Below are 10000 nucleotides of genomic sequence, written 5' to 3' on the forward strand. Positions count from 1 at the left end.
ACCATATATCCTAAAATAAAAAAAATAATAAAATTAAAAAACAATAAAAAAAAAGGGGTCAGGTGATGTTTTAATTTTAAAATTTCAATTTACACAATACTACAGATCAAGTTTTCTACTGTAACAACTAAGCCAATTTAAAAAATTTTCGTTATTATCTTTATAAGAAATTATTTACTTAAGGGGGTAAACAATACGACTGAAGCAGCACGAACATCACCCCAAACCGCACCAATACATTACCAATTAGGAAGTCGTTTAAATGCTCCAAAGGGAAATGTTCTTATGCCCACAAAAACTTTAGGAATTAATTTTTTTAAAACTATAGGTTTTTAAAAATGTTTCATCAAAAAGGAGGGTTAATGGGTTTAATTTATTACCAAGCCGCGAGCATGGCAATATGCACATCCATGCCCACTGTGGTTTACTTTTTGTTTTTACACACATTGACTAACTTGTACTAAGTCACCTAAAACCCAATTAAAAGTGCCTGTTTTGCCCGCTTAGCCTTTTCCTTTTTTTTTATGAAAAATTTTACATAACTTATTTTCTGTTCAAATTTTTATAACATTAAAGTAATTAAATGTCTAAAATAAAAAAAACCAATTGCTAGTATTAGTAAAAAAAAATTTTTCCTCCCAAATTTCCCGGGAAAAGGTAAAATTAGGAAGGTCACAAGGTCTATATTGTCCTTTTTGGCTAAGCACTAGCAGACCATCTATGTGCACAACATTTAAAAAAAAATTAAAAAAATGATGCAGCATTTTCCCCAGCTTGGGGGTTAAAATATTCCCCTACCAAAATGAATTTTTGAGGAGGAATGCACCAGAGGGATGTCTGACTTATAAAACCCGGTTTAAATGATATGCACCAAAAATTCCCTTTTAAATTTGATTTCTATTTGCTATTATTACTAATAAATCTATAATCACAATATAAAATAAATTTCTAAAAAAAAAAAAAGAGTAAACTAGGGGGGTTAAATTTGTCTATCCTTTGAAAAAAAATAAAAAACTGATCTGATGCCCGGGGGGGGGGATATCATGTATAACCCAATTTTTTAATTTTATAAGTTTATATTTAAGGCAGATGTCAAATAGTACTATCATGTTCAGGCATAAAAATTTTCACTCTTTTTATTTCTGAAAGGGCATAAATCAGCCTATGGGGGCCCTTTGAATTGGTGCTTTTTTCCCATAAATACCCAATTTTAAACAAAACAAATTTTTATGATGGTGGACGTACGACCATTACAGCAAATCCAAAAATTAAAATATCATATCCTTGTTTTTATATTATTTTTTAACATTTGTGTTTTTTCTCATACACAACGACCCCCTTTTAGCTAGAGCATATTACCAGGGAGGTCGACGGAAGGGTATTTCAATGTGAAAATGTACACAAAACTTGTATTTTTAAAGAAAAATCTCCCAAAATAATTCATCATAAATCATTGTGAGTTTCATTTTTTACAATATTGGTATAAAAGAATTCTTTGGATATTCAAGAACTCATATCCATGTGCAATGTCATTATCAAATGCTGTATATGTATATGTATATGAAATATATATATATATATATAATATATATTATATATATATATATATATATAAAATATATATATATATATATTATATATATATATATATCAAGCAAAAGTAAATACAAGTGTCCCTGGTGCTAATTAACTGTGTATTACTTTTGTCTGTTGGTGCTTCTCCCCTTCCTCCTCCAAGAAATAACCTGAGAGGGGCTCTAACAGTCGTTTGATAGTTTCCTCCATTTTGTAAGTACACCATAGGCTAGCTAACTCCCCCTTTTATTTAATTTCCCCCCTTATGTCTGTGTACTGTAAACATGATACTGATTTTTTCTTTCTCTTTAACACTTCTTCATTGCTGTCTTTATTTATTTTTGTCTCTGTATCTGCAAGCTTATCATGGGGTTTAGTCATGATGAGGGAAAGTTTTGGTTTACTGATTCAGTACCTCAAAGTAGCAGTCAGCAATAGGAGTCATCCTGATGGTGCCTGCCCTTGAAAGTTGAAGCAAATAACTGACAGTTAATTTATGTTTTGGTTGATATACAGTCCTCCTCTATGAGTATCTGTGGAGATTTTGGGAATTTTTAGGGGGGCTATGGTTTATATCACTGAAAAACAAACATGCTCTTTTATCAAGTATACAACCATGTTTTTCTGTGATGGTCCAAGCTACCTTTAGAATATGAAAGGGGTTTAAATTTTAAGGGGGACCATCCTTCATCCCTTTAAGGTGATCACTAAACCCGATGGGTAACAGAGGCATACTTGGTAGAAGTTATGAGCTCCATAGTTGGTTAGCTTTATCATTAGCTACATCATTTTTCATCAGCTATAGTTGGCATGCCAATTGCATAGTGCAGTTCAAATGCAATTTTATACAAAATGGCCTGCAGATGAAGTCTGTAAAACTGTGGAGTCCAATGGGTACATAGTACCTTCAACAGTATCACAATGCTGTCAGTTGTTCACAGAACTGAGATGGTCAGCCCAGATAGTTGCTGAATATAACATCCAGATGATGGGGGTGAGTCTGAGTGACCAGCAGTCTCAATCTTCCCCAATCAGAGACAAGTTCCTATAATTCTTTGGGATCTGGGTGATGGAGAAGTCTTATCAAGAAAAAAAAATTGGCTGAGGGCATGTGACTGGAAAATATTGCCATGGAAAATTGGTGCTAAGTGGAGGATGCCCGGGGATGTTTTTGTCATGAGTGCACAAAGAAACTTGGAGGGAGTCTGTTTCCCATTGGTGCTTAAAGAGGGGGCTCCATTACGAGCTCCTACAGGATTTCCATAGGTTACGAGGGTGGATTGTACCACATCTCCATATGTCTACCATATGTCTCCAGGGGGGGCTGTATCCAGGGGGGACCCAAATTTCCAGTGCATTTACACATGTATTACCATTTTGATATAATATATCTAATGACAAAGACAGAACCAGAAAATGGAAATAGCTAATAGCATTTCAAACAGGATGCAAGGAGGTTTGATACTTTAAGTACTTGGTGGGCTGGTCTAAAAGCCATACACCCTGAAAAGTCACCACTCAAATAACCTAAAAATTAAGAGTAATCCAAAAATTTCCACATATCTCTCCCTTTAGTGAGTTTTATAACACACTGAAGAAATTGAGGAGGAGAAAGAAGAAAAAGCTGCAAAAAGGTGGTGCTATAAATATAGTCCAGTCTGCTTTTGCATGTTTGTGTTTTGTGGAACGAATGTATATTTTCGACATTCACAAATTAAAATGTGACTTAGTACATGTTTGACACACTGTGGATAAACCCCAAACAAAGCAAAAAGTGACCTCCTTCTTTCTATGACATCTTGAAATTAATATGGGGACTGTAATGATGTCACTTACATCACTTTGTGAGTGTCACTTCCTCAAATTCATGGGCCCCACTTTCTTTGCTTTGTGATGTTACTAATATCACTTGTGATGTAAACTTTATGATGTCACTTCATCTGCCCACCTACCTGCCTTTCTGTTTTCCCCCCTCAGTCTCAGCTTTTTTTATTTTCATTCTGATTTTTTGTCTGTCTTTCAACTCCCTCCTCATAATTTTCCTACTTTCCCCTTTATCCTTATATGATGTCAAGTGCAGGTAAATGGAAATAATAATGACTTTTCATTTTTATAACATCTTTCATGCGACTTTTGGTTAGTGTACAATAGGAAATTGTCTTGGAAATATCCATTTAGACATTTTGTATTTTACTGAAGTCCATAAATTATGCCTCACGCATGAGTCATCCCCTCAAACACCAAGAACAGAAGTGTATCACACATGTGACACCAAGAAATGGTCCATATTCTGTAAGACACCCACTTTTTTTTTTTTTACAGTAGGTTCATGTTTGAGCCACCGTGGTCACAGCATGAGACTTAATTGTAGTTTTCATGTTGTGATGCTCTGGAGTGAGTACGTGGTAGGGTCCCCAGTTCCTTTCCACGGAGAGTGCCAGTGTTACTTTATAGGAAATCATTTTCTCTATTTATCCGGGCTTGGGACCAGCACTGACTTGGGCTGGCTTGGCCACCCAGTGTCTAGGTACGCAGTTGAGGTTAAGTTCCTTGCCCAAGGGAACATAGTGCCGGCCGGGTACTCAAACCATCGAACTCAGATTGCTGTCGTGACAGTCTTGAGTCCGATGCTCTAACCACTCAGCTACCGCGGCCTTGATTTTCTTGGCAATTTAGAGCGGTGGTTTTGCCGTTGCCTTCCGCCCAGTGTTTTTTTTTTTTTTTTATCGAGTTACCTTCTCTATTTACCCGGGTCTGGACCAGCACTGACTTGGGCTGGCTTGCCCACCCAGTGGCTAGGCAGGCAATCGAGTGAAGTTCCTTGCCCAAGGGAACAATGTGCCGGCTGGTGACTCAAACTCTTGAACTCAGATTGCCGTCGTGACAGTCTTGAGTCCGATACTCTAACCACTTGGCCTCTGCGGCCTTAGACACCCACTACTGAAGGGTTAATGTTCATGAATAATAAGATTTAAAAAACCTTAATATTGCAATATCTTCCTACAAGGATTCTAAATGGACATGCTTGATGATAGCAATGTATCTACTGTCCTACATGCACCTATGCTCTGCCACTTTTTACATCAGTTAAGCAGATAATAAAGATACAAACGATGAAGGTATCAAATGTAAAGGAATATCACAGATATCTAAAATATCCTAAAGAAGAATTCACATTTGTGAATGTAAATGCAAACCTCGAATATTCAATTCAATCAATTTTCCATATTCATACCAGTGTATAACTGTATGAATACTTGAGTTGTTCTATATCATACACAGACATTTGATTTACATTTCCTTTACTGAATTGATTTTGAACATATTGTAAGAGTTTAGCCATAGAAAATGAGTAACTAAAATCAAATCTACTTGACTTTCTGCGATTCCAGGAAGCTTACGGCTCATGACACTTTGACAGATAAATCGAAGATCACCATCAACATGAGGCCTGTGAGGGGTTGGAAGGACTGGATTGCTGCAGTGCTTAGGGTGGTTAAACCTCTTGAAATCAAGTAAATCAAGTAAAATTCAAAAATTAAACAAAAAAATTGTACAAATGCTGCAACCAAAATCAGGCATTGCCAGGCACACACTGCACCCTGTTTAAATGGCCGGGTATTTAAACCACCCTACCTATCTGAATTACCTTTGTTTTACACCATGCCTTATATTTGTTACAAACGTGTAAGTGAATATTTGGCCCATCACTAGTTTTGATTTCCAGCCAAAATCTGGATGCAGGAATGTTTTCTAGACTTCCTGCCTAAACAATATCTATTACTTCAATTATCTGTTCTTCATACCATTCCAATTCCAATACCCACAACAGTGCGTCCTCCCTCATTCTCCCTCTTTTCTCTAGGCCTACTACATTCTTTTGAGGTTAAAATAGTAAAATAAATTGTTTGGCTGAATAAAAAGTTTAAACTCGATTACACACATTCTGTGCTTGAATTTATGATCAGCTGCACTGAGTCATGGGAAAGAGCTTGGGAATAACTGATTTGGGTTGGGTGAGGATCAAATAGATTCCCTACCTGTTGCGGAGGCCTCATTCACATGGGTTGTGCTTTAGTGCAGTATGACACAGGTTGGCTTTATGTGGAAGAGGAGAGATGAAGCCATGCCAGTGAGGGGAAAGACAAGACTGATTGTGGACAAGACAATGGTGAAAATACAAATACCTGTTTCTAAAGACACAGATAGAGGCATTACTAAATATCTAATGAAATTACTACTAGTTGAAAAACTTGTTACCTTTCAAGGGCTGCCTGCAAAAAGGCATCTGTGAATGTCTCCTCATCTGCACCAAGATCAAACAGGAGGAGAGCTTTCAGGTCATCTTCAGGTGTCATACTTGTCATCTTGTTGAACTCTTCTGGAGATACTGTCACATCATTCAGTGCTCTTCCTGAGCGCTGAAATAAAAATGACCACATTTCAAAAATGCCAGGATGTAGTGATACTCTGTAACTATTTTGTAAACAGTTTCCATATAATTTAAAATAAAAACAAATAAACAAATAAAAAAAATTCTTGTTAGAAGCAACCTGATACCATTAACCCATAATTGACGGGTAGCATTCATAGAGGCCAGGGCCTCGCTGCCGGGGGCTTATATCGTCGCCCGAGCATGCGTGACCACTCATGCCAAATACCAGCATCCCATGCCGTTTCTTCGTAATACTACGAAGATATGTTGTATTTTCAATTTTCATTATTTTTTACAGTCTCTACTTGCCAAACTTCCTGATAAATTGAGACTGAAGGGTATTTTTGTTGTTATATAGACTCCATAGTTGATCATTATTCGGTCTATAGTCTGAATAAAATAAGCAGTGTGTGGCATCATGGAGTTGAAATTGTCGGTTTGTTGCATTTTTTTGTTTGTTGCATGGTAAAAATGAGAAAGTGTTAGAACTGACTTAATCACACTTTCACTGGCAAAAAAATAATCTTTTGCCGTGATTGTAACAAAAAAAACTCATGGCATGTGCGTATGTGCCCCCGGCAGATGGTCCCGACATGTCATGGCATGTACGTACATGCCACCCGTCGGCAATGGGTTAAACCAAAACTTAGCTTATATCACAACTCTGGAGAAGTAAGACTAACAGTATCAACAAGGCATATCAATATTCAGTGAATTTGGAAGTGTCAAATTATACTACAAACAAAATAAAAAAGCTAAAAGGAAAAGATATAAAGTAAGTGCAAATGTATCTGGAACCTATAGAAGACACAACTGCACCAGTGCGGGTATAATACTCTTTGAGTAACCCTTTTAAGCTTCTATAATATTGAAAACTATATTCTACAATGTTACTAAATTAGAGCGATAATCATACTTACAAATCTCTTTAGAAAGCTCTCCATGCTGATGCTAAAGAACTTCAACTTCCACCCTGGATGGTGTGGTATTAAAAGTAAAGACACAGCATCTGCTTGTCGCAATGATGTCTCCATCTAGCCTCTACTTCAATACTGTAACCAACCCGGGACCTTTAACATTAGCCTCCTCTTTAGCACTAGCTGCTGAGGCCTGACTTGAGATATTGGAGGAAGCACTTGCACTCTGATCAGACACTGCAGGGGATGCCAATTCTGCGAGATCTTCCCTGGCCTGAATCTCGTCACTGCTATGACGCCGGCAGCTTCTTTTGGCCCTTTGCCCATCTTTTTCTTCATCGTGCAGAAAGGAGAGAATTATGTGATTGAGGTTTTTTAGCTGATTCTAACCAATGTCCTTGATAATTGTTTTTAAGTGCCAATGATTCCGGTGGCTGAGAACAGTCCAAATTCACATGTCTTGGGGAGAGATCCATGAAGGTACTGAGCAAGGGTAAGTTTCCTGTTGAGGTAATTTGGTATCAGTCAAGTCATTATAAGAAAAATCTAGCCTATAATCAATAAGTCTTAGAATCTTGTGCAGTATGACAGAAGCAAAGCTAAAAAGAATATAAACAATTTGATGATAAGAACAGTTTTTAAACTATTAATAAATCATTAAACAAAACAAAGAAAGGAAATCAGTAAGAGCAATATATTTGATTTCTATTTCCATGGCTTGCATTTCTCTATTCACATGTGAAATATCTTACAATAATTCACTCAATTTCTAATATCCAGCTGAGAAGTACAATATTGTATTCATATTCACTTAAATGATAAACCAATAAAGAAAATCAAATTACGAACCATTTTCTCCTTTTTTGCTGAAGACATCAGTGCGACTCAACCAAACTTCATTGCAGAATCCAAAGCAATATCGAGGTCTGCTAACAATGTGCTCAAAAAACCCTTCAAACAAACTGCTTGGAGATAATTCACCAATAGTCACCTGAATTAAGGAACAACATTCTGAATTAACACTTCTACCACTATGTTTCATGACAGTTATCAGCTGGCCTATGCAAGTTTTTCATATGCAGTAAATGTTGTCATTTACAAATTTTAAAAAATCTTAATATTGTAATGCCTTCCTGTAAACATTCTAAATGAACATGCATGATGACAGTATTCTACAGTTTAAATACAGTCTTACTAAAATAAGGCTTCTAATTTTCCAAAATGTACGATTTGCTTATGTGAACCTATTCCCTGCCTATTCTTTCCTCAAATTATTAAGCGTATATTAATGATACATAATGGATAAAAGATATCAACATATAAGGAATATCAGATATTAACAATATCCCTCTCATGTATGACTAAATAGGACCAAATCTTATGAGTACTCTCACCTTCCCCTCTGTGGTGGGGATGCTGTGCGGATGAATGGTCAAGTAGTGCAGTCTTCTGCGTTTCTCTAGTATCTTGGCTCCAACATCCGCCCAAGTCCTGCATACTGCTCTTAGTCTTGCAACTTCTCTGAAGCTGAGATTCTCAAAGATCCTCTGTTAATTGAAAAGGGAGAGGATTACTTACAAAATAAAATAAAATATGCCACAGTGACTTACCATTCAATAATACCTCCACTAACAGCTATTATTTATAAAATAAAAATCAAATATGACTTTCAATACTAAATATAAAATAAAAGCTATGAAATTTCACTGACTTTCTCAACCACTAATTATGTGGCTGACTGGCTCTTCCCAGCTAAAATCATAATACTATCCAGACATCAAGGGAGTCATAAGCCTATCACTGGCATCCAGGGTAAGGGACAGCACAGAGATTATAGGACAAAAGATGGACATAATATGAGAAATGCTAAAATAGCCAAAATGATAATCATTCATGCTTTGCCTATTACTATGGGAGATTCCTTTGTGGTGTTTGTCATAACAAACTGACTCGTCATGTTGGGTATAACTATAGGCATCACGATGCGCTAGAGCATGTCTAGCAGAAAGTTCCACTACATATAGCTGACTCCTGGGCCAAACAGCAGGACGGTTGCCAGAAATCACCTGAGTCAGTGATGCCTTGAGATTTCTGATACCATCATTGAGGGATTAAAAGGCCTGTCCCTGAGATCACACATATTTTGGAAGTTTTTGTTATAAATAGACTACTGTCTTTCACAATGAATTAGTTTTTGGCAAGGCTATAGTATTTCTATTGCACACTTTTGGCCAAAAGGAGGCTTCATTCCTATCAAAATATATATATAAAGCACACATACTTCTGAGGTTGCTTTGAACAGACCCCTCTTCCTCATCACCCTTTTAAGAAAAGAAAGAAGTTGTACAAACACAACCTATTGTCACAGAATATACATCTCTGCAATATGGTTATCTCCTTTAATAATCATCTACCTTAACCCATTAACCATGGTATTAAAATTGGCTAATAATGTACAGTTGTTAGCTTGCAGTAGCAGTTTTCTCCATGAAATATTGAAGGTTTCCCTTCATTTTAAATGCTTGCATCTAATAATTACATAAAACAAATGATGTTGGTAATACTGGAGAAAGAAAAGCTTTGTTTGATGCACCGATGGTGCAGAGTATGTCATTATGTGATGCCATCTATGATTGAGGCCTGCTTCACCACAGCATTATACTTGAAGCCAAGGGTTAAATAATGTAATATGTATTAGGATACTTGTGAAATTCCTGGGAAACAACTTGCTCTGTTTACATGGGTATCATACTTTTTTAAAAAGGTGTAGTTGTTTTCTGCCTGGGGAAAAAGGTCAAACCATGTAGAAGGTTCTACCGAAAAAAAAAGGGGTGAGAAAATGTACTATGGCATAATATTCCTATATTCCACCTCCATGCTCCACATACTTTTACATTTCAGAGTTACCTCATGGTATCCTTTGTCTATTTATTATTATTACAATGTCTAGATACTTATGAGTACATCTAAATGCAATTTCTATTATTTCATAAGATCACAAAAAGATAATAATTATATTTGTTTTACTTACATATTCATAGTTTGTCTCTCTCACACACACACACACACACAC

At 36.4% G+C, this 10000-nt stretch overlaps 1 long non-coding RNA gene across 1 annotated transcript in view; it reads right to left on the bottom strand.

The window, feature by feature from the left end:
* Positions 1–7821: 7821 nt before the first annotated feature.
* LOC119571959 overlaps positions 7822–10000 on the bottom strand; it is a 3684-nt gene continuing 1505 nt past the window's right edge. Inside the window, exons 2-3 of the long non-coding RNA XR_005228667.1 lie at positions 8322–8474; positions 7822–7918 (exon numbers count right to left, since the gene is read on the bottom strand). This is a non-coding gene — a long non-coding RNA (uncharacterized LOC119571959). The remainder of the gene's footprint in view (positions 7919–8321; positions 8475–10000) is intronic.

This window comes from Penaeus monodon, unplaced genomic scaffold (genome assembly GCF_015228065.2).
Source record: "Penaeus monodon isolate SGIC_2016 unplaced genomic scaffold, NSTDA_Pmon_1 PmonScaffold_8830, whole genome shotgun sequence".
In the NCBI taxonomy this organism is placed as follows: Eukaryota; Metazoa; Arthropoda; class Malacostraca; order Decapoda; family Penaeidae; genus Penaeus; species Penaeus monodon.